General features: G+C 42.6%; 1 protein-coding gene across 7 annotated transcripts in view; it reads left to right on the forward strand.

Annotated features, from left to right (window-relative positions):
• MAP7 (microtubule associated protein 7) overlaps positions 1-15,596 on the forward strand; it is a 139,773-nt gene that overhangs the window by 64,013 nt on the left and 60,164 nt on the right. The window lies entirely within an intron of this gene.

The raw sequence follows: 15,596 nt of genomic DNA on the forward strand, positions 1-15,596 counted from the left end.
TATTTTGTGACGTTTAGTTTTTCAGGATCCCGTAGGTGGTTTGTTTATTAGATTATATACCCTTTTAAAATAATATTTATCGTTTTGTTTCCATAGGCAGTGATCAAATGTTTTCATTATACACGCAAACCTCACCTTTAGGAAAGCCGTGGTAGGCCGCATGACCAGTAGCAGTCTCCATTAGACGGGTGCCAATGATTGCTGGCCTGCTTGCAGCGTTTCCTGATTATAAAATATAAGGGGCCTTTCTGTGTTTGTGAACACGTTATCATTGTTTAGTTTCATTTTTCCACGAGCTTTTCGAAGCCTCCTGCTAGAGAGTTAGGGTGCTGTACTGGAGCTAGAGAGTTAGGGTGCTGTACTGGAGCTAGAGCGTTAGGGTGCTGTACTGGAGCTAGAGCGTTAGGGTGCTGTACTGGAGCTAGAGAGTTAGGGTGCTGTACTGGAGCTGGGTCAGAGCTGGCCTCTTAGTCGGGACTTTCACTGGTTTTGTGGCTTAAGACGATTCCTTCAACTCTGTTAGTGTGTATCCTCCGTAGACAGTGGGGGTGCTCTTCGCCCGGTGCACAAACACCCCACCTAATGGCTGGTTTCCCAGAAATGATAGGTGGTGGTATTCCCTGCATTTCTTAGATTCTTTGTCCACTTAATCTTATAGGCAGTAACATAGCTTTCTATTCAGAAAGCAGATATACACATTGAATCCAAGTTTTAATATATGACATTGGTAGTCATAAACACGATTTCATAATAAATCATTTAAACATAATAAAATACAGGACGTGTTCATCAGTAAACAAATATTTTACATGTCCAATAGATAACTTTGAATTGAAGGATTTTTTTAAAATTTAGATACCTGTTTTAAAAAGCCTAGCTAATTGGTTCAAAACAACTAAATTTTGTAACCTGCTATCATTTGGCTTTAATTTTTCAATTTGTGCCATTTAATTTGATATTGAGTAGAGCCTGCAAGCGTGGAAAACACAGCAGCATTGTGTTTCCATAAATTAAATCACACTGTCACAACCATAACTTTATTTGTAATAGAGATGATGTATAAATTCTGCCCTTAGCTGCTGGTGAATCTTCTATAATGTCTAGACAGAGAGTTATCTGCGATTAAAAATGAGATTTGCTGCTTAGGTTCTAGAAATGGAATTGAAGGAGGGAATGGGGACAAATTCAAGCTAATCACCAAAAAGGGGAGCAAGGAAGTAGAGCAATATTACCATGTTACCTAAACCTACTTAATTTCAGAGGTTTGTAGTCTGACATGAAAATTATGTATTCATGGCTAGTGAAGGTTCTTTGTTCTGAAATTTAAGTGCTAAATTGCAAATATTGATGCACTATTGTGACAAAATAATTTATTTCTCTTCACTTCAAGGTGATGTGAATAAATGTCAGTAGAACTACAGGCCAGTTAAAAGTGATCATTCTTTTTAGAATTTAGGTTAAGTTTTTGACACAGGCAAATACAGACATGAATAACTAGTATATGAATACGTAGTACAAAGAGGCACATCTTTAATGTTTCATATCCAAGGTAGATTGTTCACTGAGATTATCAAACTCTAAATTGTGATAAGAGAAGAAGTTCCCAGAGTATGTCAGTGAGTTCCATTATGTTAAGATTGAGATGTGGCATACCACGGCCTCCTTCAGAATACCCAGCTCACCCATTAGAGGCTTCAGCATTCTCAACCAAAAGGTATTTTTCTCCAAATCTATTTAAAAGAAGAATGTTATAATCCATTTTAGATTATAATTTAGGAGGTTATGTAAATGTGTTCCTCATATCTTATAACAGACAGAATAAAATAACATTACTTGAATAGCAAGGAGCATGTGATGAAGGACCAAGAAGGTAAAAGTTAATGTTTATATTGTGATAAAACTTGTACGAGCCCCCAACAAAATGATTTTTAAAAAGTTAATGTTTAAAGTTGTCATAGTTTTTCTGTAACACGATAGCTTAAAGTACTTAAGTCAAATATTAACATTTTTCAAACATTAACATTTTTATATAACATTTTATTAATTAAATTCTGTCAGTGCTAGCCAGGTCAAGGTAATTAATAAAGACATGAACAAATAAACCATTATGTCATTCAGGAATTGTAATTGGATTCAAAGTGAGGTGGCATCATCAAAAACTAAATCAAAGCTTATTTCACGTTAAATTTTATTCATATTCTGGTCTATGTGAGAATTCCCTTTGGTAGCAAACATGGAGTTTCCTTAAACATTTTAAAGAGATGTAGTATGTGTTAGGAATAAGACAGGCCTTTTTTCTAAAAGCTCAATCTTTGTACTTTGTATAACATTTTATTCTTTTTATAAAAAGATACACCTCTGTGACCAATAATGACTGAAATCCTATTCTGTGGAAGCTAAAAATCATAGTTTCTATTTTTTTAAAAATCATTTTATTGGGGGCTCAAACAACTCTTATCACAATCCATATATACATCCATTCTGTCAAGCACATTTGTACATTTGTTGCCATCATCAGTTTAAAAACATTTTCTTTCTGCTTGAACCCTTGGTATCAGCTCATTTCCCCCCCTCTCTCCTCCACCCTTCCTCCCTCATGAATCCTTGATAATTTATAAATTATTATTTGTTCATGTCTTACACTGATTGATGTCTTCCTTCACCTACTTTTCTGTGTCTGTCCCCCTGGGAGGGGGTTATATGTAGATCATTGTGATAGGTTCCCCCTTTTTTCCCCCCCTTCCCCTCCTGATATGACTATTCTCAATATTGATCCTGAGGCGTTTATCTGTCCTGGGCTCCCTGTGTTTCCAGCTTTTATCTGTACCTGTGTAAATGCTCTGGTCTAGCCGATTTAGAAGATAGAATTGGAGTCATGATAGTGGGAGGGAGGAAGCATTAAAGAACTAGAGGAAAGTTGTATGTTTCAGGGTGCTATACTGCACCCTGATTGGCTCATCTCTTCTTTGTGACCCTTCTGTAAGGGGATGTCCAATTGTCTACAAATGGGCTTTGGGTCTCCACTCCACACTCCCCCTCATTCAAAAATCATAGTTTCTAGTAGTAACAATGTCCATTTATTTTTTAAATCAGGTTCTTATAAGCATGCATCTTAATTTTTATAATATTTTAAGTTCTCAAAATGCAGAATCGATCAAAGTTTGTCCAAAAGAAAGAAGGAAAAATCACTCATAAGGCTATCACCTTAATGTAGCTACAGCAGCTTCAACATTAGAGTGCTTTCTACAGTAGGGTGGTTACTGGCACCCTAGTTCTTGTCATGCAGAATTATGTTATAAGCAGTTATGCATGGTGTATTGCCTTACCTTCAGTACTTTTTAGTTGTACTGATTAGGTAATTCACACAAGGACCCCACCATCACTCACTTCCTCATCTCCCCTTATCCTGTTATTACACACTAGAGCGGGCTTCACACTGAGCTATGAATACTAACCACAGGCAGTGGCTGGAACCCATCAGCTGCTCCAAGGGAGAAAGATGAGGCTTTCTACTCTCAAAGCTGGCAACCTCGGAAGCCCATAGGGGCAGTTCTGCGCTGTCCTATAGGATCCATTGAGTGGGAATTGACTTGATGGCAGTGAGTCTGCTTTAGGTTAGTTTGAGAGGTGCCCTTGACTTTGACAATTATAGGTAGGGCTGTGGTGAATATCTTCGGGTGGTACAAAGCTCCCCCCCCCCTATCCTAGATGACCCCCCCATATCCTAGATGATCTCCTTGAAATAGTCTCCCATGTGGGATTAATACTAACTCATTGCCATCCAGTTGGTGCTGACTCACAGTGACCTTAGAGGACAGGGTAGAACTGCCCCTGTAAGTTTCCGAGACTGTAACTATTTATGGGAATCGACAGCCCTTCTTTGTCCCTCGGGCCTGCTGTTGCTTTAAAATTGCCAACCTGTGGATTGCAGCCCAACACATAACCATAATGCCACTGGGACTCCTAGCCCCCTTAATGGCAATAGATAAGTATTGCTACATTATTTTCCTACAGTTATGCCACTGTGCCAATACTGTACACTGTAACTGTACTGTTTATAACATTTCTGCTCCTATGTTGAGGGTATCCACCAGATTTGAAAGCACCAATGTGTTGATTCTTCTTCTGGGTTTACCCTAGATGAAAGATGAAGAGTTGTCTGACCAAGATTCTAGAAAGTAGTAGTTCTAACTACAGGTGAAGTGCGTTCCAACACTCATAATGTGTGGTCTCCACAAGTCCAGGCCTACCTGACAGCAACTGGAAGCAGAGGAAATGCCGAGTCAGTAAGAGGAAGTATGAACTGGCTTTAGAAAGTGTGTACAAACCATCCATTCCCCCCCCCCATTATTTTTTAATTCAATTTTCCATAAAGTTTTTGAAGCCCCTCTTATAAATTGAAGCAGATATTGGCCTCCAAGTCTCTTTCCCACCAGCTGATTGTAGCACCTGAAAGAGTCTAATCCACTGCTTTAGATGAAGGGTAATGGATGATACATTGCAAGTAGATTATTTGGGTTTAAACCTTCAGGAACCATTAACACCTAAATCCAAATTAATATTTGATTGTGCATGAGACTAATGAATCAAGTGGTGGATGGATGCTGAGGAACCAGGGCCTTGTGGTGTAGACTTGGAAACCGGTCAGCTCAGGTTGTCGTTGCCATCGAGTGGGGCCCAAGCTTGGGTATAGGAGAACGAAATATCAGCTGGTGCTGCCTGCCCTGTGTTCATAATCTGTGGTATCTTTGAGCCCACTCTGCCTGTTGAGGGGTTTTCTCGTTCCTACACTGATCCCTACCAAACATGATGTCCTCCTTGAGGGTGCTAGGTACTTACTGGTGGAACCTCTGGCAGCTTGGGGAGGCAGGGTGAAAGCCAAGAGACTGACATCCAAGTATGGAAGATGATGCATTGAAAAGCAACACATGAAGCACATTGGGAGGGAAAAGATGCAGCATGTAATATAAAGTACTGATGCACCATGTAATGTAAGGATAGCTAGTAAATGGACTTGCTGAATACGTGGAAGTTTGTCTTTGCAGCATCTAGGAAAGCACTCAGCCTTTTGAGAGAAAGAAAGAGTTCAAATTATTTGGTCGAAATGTGCACCCCAGTAATCCCATATGAACAGAAAGACGTAGAAAACTAACCCCAGTCAAAATGGATCCTGCCTGGAAGAGAAAGTGGGAATCCTGATGGTGAAAAGAATGATAACTACAGAGTTGTTCTCCTGTTTGTGGCTATTGAGCGAAAGCCTCTTTTCCCAACATTTATTACAACGACAAGAGAAATCTCTTACCAATGACAGGAAGTAATTACACAGCCTGGCGCCGTCCAGGTTCCCTAAACTCACTGGGTATTCACTGGATTATCCAGAAAGCATATCATGAGGAATGCTAGTCAAGGAATCTAAGCTCTGTCTCCTTCACCTAATGACCATTGGGGTGGGATCCAAAGCAGTGCTTTGAAAACTATGCAACAGATGCAATTCATTATAAATTAATAATATAGGATGTTCATTAATTATTAAGCATCATTGAAATATGCTGAATGTTTTACACAGGTTTACAGCCAATAGCTGTCATCAGAATGTTTTAGAATTATACCCAGGAGAAAAATAGAAAGGTTTTTACCTCCATGCATTTGCAACTGCTTGTTAGTTTAGCAGTAACCTTCCAGAAAAACAGGGCATCACGTTATGGGCAGTCTCCTCTTCCAAGAAAACATAGCTGCTTTCCAAAAAGTGCTGCATATCTCAAAAAGCCCCTCTTAAAAAAAAAATCTCTAACAAAAATTCAACATTTGAAATATTGATTTTTTACAATGAAGAATTGAATTCTTAATAGTTTGCTGAGATAAATAGAACTATTCCTTGGTGGGAATTACATTCCATTAAAAATCTACCTTTATGTTGTGGAAGGAGGGACAGGGTTATTATGAAACGAAAAAAAAACTTAGAAATAAATTTTGCATTTGAAATTCTGGTTACAGTATTTTCTAGTTCTAGTATTTTTCTACCTAGAGCTGTGGCTCTGGATTATATTGGGGAAAAGGACAGAAGACTTAACAGGGCCATGTTGGCATGTTTCCAAAATAACGATGCTTATTCATTCACCTTTAAAGTTATAAATTTTGTCTTAAATCATAGGATTTAAAGATATTGCCACAAAGTATAATTCTCATTAAGACAACTTCATTCAAATCGTATTAAAACACACACCGCCCCCTTGTTCATACTGCATTGGAGAAGCTCAGAGAAGACAGAGAAATCTCCTGTTTGCTTTTTTTAAATTTAATTTGTTTACTCTGCCTTGTTCTAAATATGCTTACAGGGACCCATAAAGACAAAGGCAGTTACATAAATTTGAAACATCAGAGTACAAAAGAAGGAAAACCAGACTTTGGAGATAAAATAGAGCTGAGAATAAAGCCTTCCCAACCTGGCCTCCTGTGAGTGGATGCAACTGCCTCAGCTAATCAGCCAGTGGCCACTGGGGCCGAGGGGCAGAGCAAACCTTGCTGAAAAGGCTGTTACTCAGAAGAAATAAAACTCTCTGGGCACTAAGGCTGAAAATGTTTTCTTAATGTTTTCAACGATGCCATTTCAGACTAAGAGTCACAGTAGCAAGTGTCATAAGGATGATTCTTAAAAAGTAAACCTCTTGGTTTTACACCCAGGTTCAGCTTGATCAGGATAACACCCCCCCCCCTGGTTTTATACATATTTCATTGCAATGACTGCATGTGAAAGGCAAATATGCACAAATTCACTTACTGACTTATGTCAGGAGGCAATTCTGTACCCAGAAAGATTTAGAGTGTGTGTATATCTTACAGTACTATGGTCAATGCCTCTTTTTCCCCCCATGATTATTATACAGTGCAGAAGTAAGTGCTGAAACATTGAAGGATTGAGCAGTCTCTATGTACAGTACAAATTAATGTTCTAGGGTGTGGGATTTTGATCTGCTAAAGTTGTACACTAACCTAAAAGCAGCCTTTACGGGAGATACTGTAGTTCAGGGCACAGGTTTTGATTAGTGTGACTTAACAGAGGGATAGACTTAAGACTGTGTGGAAGAATGACATTACTCTTGTTATGATGTGCTGCAAGTGGATTCTGACCCAGCAACCCTGCAGGACAAAGTGAAACAATAGCCTTCACCAGACCCGATGGCCTGTGGAGTCTCTCTCCTGTGTAGCAGCTGGTGGGTTCAGACTCCGTGCTTGCAGTTAGCAGCTGAGCGCGTAAGCTTTGCTCCCACCAGGACTCTTTGAAGCTACTCCATGTTCTCCATAAATATAGCTTCTTGAAATTGAATTCAAGATCTTGTCCTCCCTGGCAAGTTTCTGGAATACACTCTCTGGTTAACACTAGTGTTACATACTTTAAGAGTTGACCTTGGAGTAAAAACTGATCTGACCATATGAAAACTAACAAACCAAACAAGGATATAGGCATGAACAATTAACCAGCATATCTCCCCTCTAGGGAGTAGCAATAGGCAATGCGAAACTTCTTCCTGAAGAATAATTCTAATCCCAGTCATTTGTTGAATTCGTATTCATTAAAGAGCTCAAATTGCAGCTCCAAGTAGCATGATGAATGTAATTGTAGCCTAGTAAATTAAAACAAAACAAAACAATCTCAGTAGGCACCAATGGAATGCCAAATTTTACTTTGAGCGGTAACTCTGATGCCTGACTATGGTTAGATAGCAGAGCCATTATTTAAGTCCAGCATCACCAGATCACGTGATATTGTCAGTTCCTTCGAGTCAGTTCCCACTCGTGTGCAGAATAGAAATGTTCCACAGGATTTTCAAGACTGTGGCCTTTTAGAAGGTACCCCTGAGTGAGTTCGACCCCCAGCCTTTTGACTAATAGTCACGCGCTTAGCCATTTGTGCCACCTGGGGCCTCCAGATTGTGCAATAGGGATCACATTTGTTTACAAGGGAATACTTGCCATTCTGTCTACTGATTCACTTGTGTACTGCTGGTCCCAAACTGGTGTCGAGTCTCTAAGGGATATGGCATGTTAAGAGAAGCAACTCTGCTCTGCCACATTGATAATTACTGTAACATGTAAGGACATAGCTCTTCCTGAGCATGGCTAGGGTCAGTTACCATCAAATTCTGAATAAGCATCAGCAGCTTATTTCGAACTTATATTTCATCTTTTAACAAATGCCTGTCTAGAGACTCAAGGGCTAAATAGGAGTCAAGAAATGATCGGGCCTTATTGTATATGTATTTTTGGAGACAACTCAAAGACAGTTTAAGTAATTCCAACTCATAGTGACCCTGTAGGATACAGTAGAACCTGCTGATGTCAGCTAGACATTGGCTGAAAGCAGAGATTGCCTAAAAGGTGTTTACTTGTGTTTCATTGACTATGCAAAGCTATTCAGCTATGTGGACTGTAACAAACTATGGATAACCTTAGAAGAATAGGATTTCCAGAACCCTTCCTTATATTCATGTAAGACCTGTACATGGATCAAAAGGCAGTTGTGCACACCAAACAAGGGAATATTGCATGGTTTAAAATCAGAAAAGGTGTGTGTTACAGTTGCATCCTGTTACCAGACTTATTAAATCTGTATGCTGAGCAAATCATCAGAGAATCTGGATTATAGGAGGAAGAATTTGGCATCAGGATTGGAGAAAGTACTTGTTGAAGAAGCTCAAGGATTGAAGCCTTTGTATGGATTACAACTCAGTGTAAAGAAAACCAAAATCCTCACAACTGGACCACATCAAGTTAAGTGGAGAAAAGTTCAGTTGTTAAGAATTTCATTTTTCTTCAAGGATCCACAATCCATGTTCATGGAAGCAGCAGTCGAGAGATCAAAGGATGTATTGCATTGGTTAAATTGGCTGCACAAGAATTCTCTAAAGTATTGAAGAGCAAGGATTTTACTTTGAAGACAAAGGTGTACCTGACTCAAGCGTGGTATTTCCAGTTGTCTCATGCACGTGACAGTTGGACATTGAGTCAGGAAGACTGAAGAAGAATGGATGCATTTGCCCTGTGGTGTTGGTGAAGAATATTGAAAGTACCGTGGACTGTGAAAAGAACAATCAGAGAGGTATTGGAACAAGTACAGCCAGAATGCACCTTGCAGGCCAGGGTGATGAGATCTCATCTCACATATTTGGATATGGTATCAGGAGAAAACAATCCTTGGAGAACGACACCTTGCTAGTAGAGGGGCAGTGAAAAAGAGGAAGGCCGTCAGGAGGTGGATTGGCACCGTGGTTACAACAGTGAACTCAAACATAAGAACGATTTTGAGGATGGCACAAGACTGGGTGATGTTTTGTTTTGTTGTACAGAGTCGTCATGGGTTGGCACCAAGTTGATGACACATAACGACGAGCGAGTGTAGACCTGGAAGCCTTTCAGCATGGGGTGGAATGAGTATTTAGAAATAGCAAATACTGATCTAGACATTTCAAATGATCATTTGAAGCATGATCTGAGAACATTTAAAGTTTTTAATAATCTCCAACCAAAATATAAAGATTTATAACCAAGGTTCTGACCATTCAGTAGTTTCTTCTAGGTGTTATATTTATTCAGCCTAATTTTTTTGTAATTCCTCAGTGCTGCACTCAGCTGCTCACCACAAGGTTAGAGGTTCAAATCCACAAGGTTGGAGGTTCAAGGCATCTCGGAAGAAAAGCCTGTCCAGCTACCTTAAACAATCTAGCCATTGAAAACAGGTGAGCACCGTTCCACTTGGGCACATGTGCGGGGCCGGCACAAGTCAAAGTCTGCTCCACAGCTGCCTGTTTAATGGATTTTTAAATCATGTTTGGAAGTAGAGTTTGTTGTGTTTTCACACTAAAATGAGTCAACAGGGCCTTAAAACTGCCTTAGAAAAATTCCGAGATCAATGAAAACAGAAATCTGCTGCTAGGTGACATTTAATTATAAGCTCCTGTGAATTTTGTTTGTATCAAAAAAACTTAGATCGCTCTGCCCTTCCTATGTGCGCTCTCAGCTGAATGACGTCAGGTTGCAGTCCGGTCAGTATAGGTATTTTTATAACCCGGACAAAGACGGGGCCTGTGTTCCCATAGTCGCGGTAAGTTTGGGGAACAGCTAACAGATTGGTCTGGCTGTGCACGGGGGCAGGATTGTGTGACAGTGGTATGTCTGCCAACTGACTTCTTAAGGACAATGCCCTCTGGCTCCTGGGCATCTCTGTGGATCCCTCTGGGGATTGAGTTAGGAAAGGATGTCTACCCCCCTAGCCCTGGGTGGGTGATGAGAGGACAGCCTGAGGTGCTCTCTTGGGTGCAGGCCTCTCAGATTGTACCCACACAGTTATCCAGGAGCCCGAGGGAGCACGTCTCCTTCCACAGCTCCACAGTCCATTGTTGGATAGGAAGGAGGGGTTCTCTCAGACCAAAGGGGTAAGTTCTAGAATGTACTTTTACGTTCTACCTTGGGCACAATATTTCTGACAACAAAATGTGTCATTGCAAAACATTTTTTCTTTGTGGTAAAGCTATTTTTCAATTCTGCTTCATGTGGACCTCTTGTCTGCAGAGTTCCAGAGGTTTTCAAAGCTCCGACCATCTTGCCAGGCCTGACTCCCAAGGCACCTCTGGGTGGGTTCAAAGCACCAAGCTGCAGGCTAGTTGCTGAGCGCTTTACCATTTATGTCCCGCTCACTACCAGGTGTGCGAGGGAAGTGTCAGGTATCCAAAGGGCTCCCGAAGTTTACCTGCTTCACTCATCAGTCTAGCCCAACACAGTACCTGTATCAGATGGATGATGTGAAAATTGACCTGATGATAGTAAGGACATACTCGTATTTATTTGTAATTCCATGTACAGTAGAATTATCTATTTTTGTTGCTAATGAACTTATAGCTGAGGTATTCCTATAGAAAGCAGGTGTTAATGCAGCAGTGTCATTACCCATACCTATGGCCATCGAGTCCATTCTAATGCAAAATGACCTTATAGAACAGTGTAGAATAGCCCCGTAGGCTTTCCTAGGCAGAAACTGTCACAGAAGCAGACTGCCACATCTTGCTCTCTAGAAGCAGCTGGTGGGCTCAAACCTGCAACCTTGAAGTTGAGTTGGAATCAACTTTGTGGCAAGGGGTTTGGGCGGGGTTTGGAGTCTTTTTTTATTTCCCATGTAAGGAGCACCAGTGGCACAGTGGATTAAATGGTATATTGTTAACTGCAAAGTTAGCGGTTCAAACCCACCAGCTAGCTTTCTGCTCCCATAAAGAGTTAGTCTTAAAACCATTTGGAGCTGTTCTTTTCTGCCCTATAGGTTTGCTGTGAGTCAGAATCTACAGCTGTGGTTATATAAGGAATGCTTTGCTATTTAAATCTTTTTTTTTCCTTGTCTCAAAAAGATATTCAACAACAACAAAATCTTTGCTTAGTCTTATGATTTGCACCCTACCATAAGTTGTAGTTATTTAATAGGTCTAAAAATGTTTCAGATCATATGCCCTTGAAAGTAGCTAGCAATTTGCATTCTAAGGTAGCATCTGTGCAGAGTCCACCAGCAAGTTGGTGGGCATCCCTGTCTGGCCATGGGACCATCTTCAGCCTGCACCAGGGGCACTGCTGTGCACGCATGGAAGGAAGCGCCCTTGGCTTAACAGCCTTGCGGTTCAGCCGTGGAGCAGGCATCCAGGTGGCCAGGAAGTGTTCTTCCGCCCTTTTGCTGCAATGCTCCACTTTCTAGGCGGAGAAGGTGCCAGAGAAGCAATTTGATGCCAGCCCAGCCCACGATGCTTTCCCAGCAGAGCTGGCAGAGCCCTGGCTGGGAACTGATGCTCAGTTCGGCGTGCAAAGCTGAGAGAGGAAGACGTGGGAAATGCATCCCCATGGAACAAACCTGGCCTTGATTTCTTGAGTTGCTTCTGATGCCCTCCTCCCATTGTGGCTCCTTGAAGACCCCACCCCCCTTTTGTTCACCAGCATCCTACTCTTGCGCACTCCCATCATCCTATCCCCCAGGAAAGCGAAGCAAGCCGCCTGGGCACTTGCTCTGCTGTCCCGGCCTTTGCAAAAGGGCATCCTTCGTCTGGAGTTTCCTTAAGACCCTGACAAAGGGTGGGAGTGGCAGACTCGGCTGCCAGGGTTCCTGTTAGAAGGTGAATTATACCCAGTCGTGGCTGTGGCCTTGTGTGGATGGAGATTCCGTAGAGAGCGTGTTAAGTAGAAGGCGAGATATCTGGTTTCTGTAGCCATGTGTTGGAAGTGCTGGAATGTGGTGCAATTGAAGAAGGAACTTGAAAAGTGGGCTGTGTCAGATAGATCACCCCGTGAGAGAGGGAAGAAGGGACAGCGGAGTCGACCACATGATCTTTTCAATGAGTCAGCCAGGAGGAGGCGGGGCAAGGGCTCCAACTCCATGTACTATTTGGATGCCCCAACCCTGTGAAGAAAATGGTGTGGAGACCACACCTGATCTCTTCCAGGCCCACGACTGCTTGCCACAGGGCCGGCTCTGGTTGTTTCTTGCTCCGCAGTGTTCCTTTCTCTGACTTGTACGCTTCGCGTGCACCCCACACGGCTTTCAGAATCTGTTACTTCAAAATGAGTTCTAAACTCGGAGGGGGTGGGGAGAGCACGTCCTCTGTTGTAAGAAATGGTCAGGGAAATGTTCGCTGCGCATTTCTCTCCCTCCCGGCGGCGAGTCACACCGCAAGTCTGCCAGGGAGAGGGACAGCTAGAAGGGGGCGGCTGAGAGCGGTGCCCCACTCCCTCCGAGTGCACAGTCACCTCACCTCTTGAGCTGGACAATGACAGTGGGGAGACTCCTCGGGTGGGTGGAGAGCTGGTGCGGCTGGTGTTCCAGTAGATCAAGGGGACCGGGTCATAGGCGGACATTGACCGCATAACGGGGCAGGATGGGTGACCGGCGGGGACTAGAAACAAAATGCGAGGCAATTAAATGTCCTGTTAGTCACCTCAAGTGAATTTGGGATCAACTTCGGGCATTTTCCACAGAAGGAATTTAACGTTAAATATTTTAATATTCTGCAGAGGAAGACTGACAGTCAGCAACTGTATATAAAAAACACACACTCACTGTCCTTGAGTAAATTCTGACTCATCACGACCCTCAGAGTAGACTGCCCCTGTGGGCTTCTGAGGCTGTAAATCTGTACTGGAGCAGAAAGCCACGCCTTTCTCCTAAGAAGCAGTAGGGGGATTTGAACCGCCAGCTTGCTGTTAGCAACACGTGTACCCTCTGACTCCCTTCCCCCACCCCCAGCTCATGCGGAACTGGATGTGTGTGTTTATTTCACTGATTAAACTTAGTCATTAACACTGGTTAAATAATCATAGAATTAAAATTGCATTCATATTTCTTTGGAAATGCGATCTTCATAGTTGTGGCCACCATCCACATGGGATTATTTCTGAGAACTATACATTTCTACCTTGATCAGTTTATTTTTCGGTTAAGTATAAAAGCTTTCCTATACAGCAGCTAGTGGTAATCATTTTGTAAAATTTTAGATGAGCCATTTTTGCTTTTCTTAAAGTAAATCATTATCCTGTTAAAAGTAAAAACAATCTCCTTTAGTTGGTTGCTTTAATTATCCAGTTAATAAAGTTGAATTCTAATTATTTTTCTATACAGTTATTTAAATTGCTTATTTTAATTACACAGTGAACTTAATTGAATCGTTTCTGATTTGATTAGCTCCACATCCAGCTGTCGCAATTTCCACTAGTAACCAGAGCCTCTGCAAGTCTCAGTCACATTTCTCAGTGTAACTGGAAGGGGTGAATATGGGTGGGCTTCCACCCCCTCGTGTGTACTTTGCCCTGCACCGTGCTTACTTAGGAACATTGTTCCCATTACGGGCAGGGATAACTGGTGCAGCATTGTGACTAGCATCGTGACTGGTGTTAAGTTGCCAGGAAAGTAAATCACCCCTCAGGTGGAAAAGGCTGGCCTTTTAATCTGGTTTATAGAAAGCAGGTGGAAAAGAGCATTTTCTATTCCATTTATAGTGTTGCCATGTGGTCGAAGGGGGAGAGTTTTGCTAGTTTTAAGATCTCATTGTAGACAAAAGCCTCTCTGCTTGAATTCAAAGGACCCAGTGTTTACTCCTGTATCAGACTGAATTTGTAGGGTGAATCCAGGAGCTGCTTTTAGCAGCTTCATCGTGATTCCCAGTAGGCCTCTCCTGTCTACGGAGCACATGCACATCGGGAATACCCTTCTCTTCCTCGTAAACAGATTATCCAGCCAACTGGATGGAATGGCTTTTGAAGGAGTTGGGATTTGCAAATCTCCCTACGTTGAAATAGGCATGTAGCTTTGCTGACGTGGTCACGTTCTGGTAATGTATCGTGAGCTTTCCTGTGCAGTCCTCTGTGCAGTCCTCTGTCACTTAAGGCCCATGATCTTGTTGGCAGGCGTCATCCAGTCGATTCAGACTCAAGACAGCCCTGTGTACAACAGAATGAAGCGCTCGGTCCTGCGCCGTTGGCACAGCTGCTGTTATGTTTGAGCCCGTCGTTGCAGCCACTGTGCCACTGTCAGTCCATCCAGTTGATGTCCTTTTCCAGGGACTGGTCTCCTGATTACATGGCCAATGCCCATGACACAAGACCAAACTCACTGCCATTGAGCCAGCTCCGGCTCCTAGTGACGCTGTTTGACAGGGTAGAACTGGCCCCATGGGTTTTGGAGACGGACCCTTACAAGAGTAGAAAGCCCCCATCTCGTAACCACCATGTCACCAGGGCTTCTGACAAGGTCTGTGAAATAAGACGTTTGTGATTTGGACTTTGCACAAGCCCCATTTTGTGGTCTAGGCCTGCTTTTTCTGTAAGCATCTCCAGCCAGCTTCCTGCCTCAGCAGATTGTTGGCGTGCCGAAAGGCATTTATTTCTGTGCTTGGTGCTTCCCCCCACCCCCACCCCGGCCACAACATTAGCAGTGTCTCCACACCGGCCACAGGCCCGCTCCGCCTGGGAGCTTCCAGGAGCCCAGGCTTTACCAGCATGCGATTTGGGGTGGTTTTTTTTGTTTTTTGTTTTGGAGGATGCTCACGATTATTGAGTGCAACATGGCTAAATTATGAGCAGTAGCATTTACAAATTATCCACTTCTGTGAGGTTAATAACCTTTTGTTTCACTTCAAAGTGCTACTTCCCCGTTGCCCTCACTGCTGCTATCATGGGCACTGGTTTTGCCGCGTTTGGGAGCCAGGATACACTTACATGATGTTGTTGAAAGCAAGCTAACGGTGTAACACTCAAGACACACAGTAACCCCAGATTGGTGTTACTGCCTGTATTAGTCTGGGTACTTTAGAGAAACAAATCCACAGGAACTCATGTATAAGAGAGAGTTTTATGTAAAGAAAATGTGCATCACGAAAACATCCCAACCCAATGCAGCCCAAGCCCACAAGTCCAATATTAACCCATTAACCCAACACCAGTCCACAAAGTCCTCCACCTCACAAAACAGAGGCAATGATGCCGACTGTAGGAGGAAAGCTGAGTCAGTGAACGAACAAGCATCTCAGCACTAGCAGGGGTCTCCACACGGCTGCTCCAGCACCCAGGGCTGCATC

Source organism: Echinops telfairi, unplaced genomic scaffold (assembly GCF_000313985.2).
Source record: "Echinops telfairi isolate 266 unplaced genomic scaffold, ASM31398v2 ScPeMD7_3533;HRSCAF=4204_0, whole genome shotgun sequence".
NCBI lineage: Eukaryota > Metazoa > Chordata > Mammalia > Afrosoricida > Tenrecidae > Echinops > Echinops telfairi.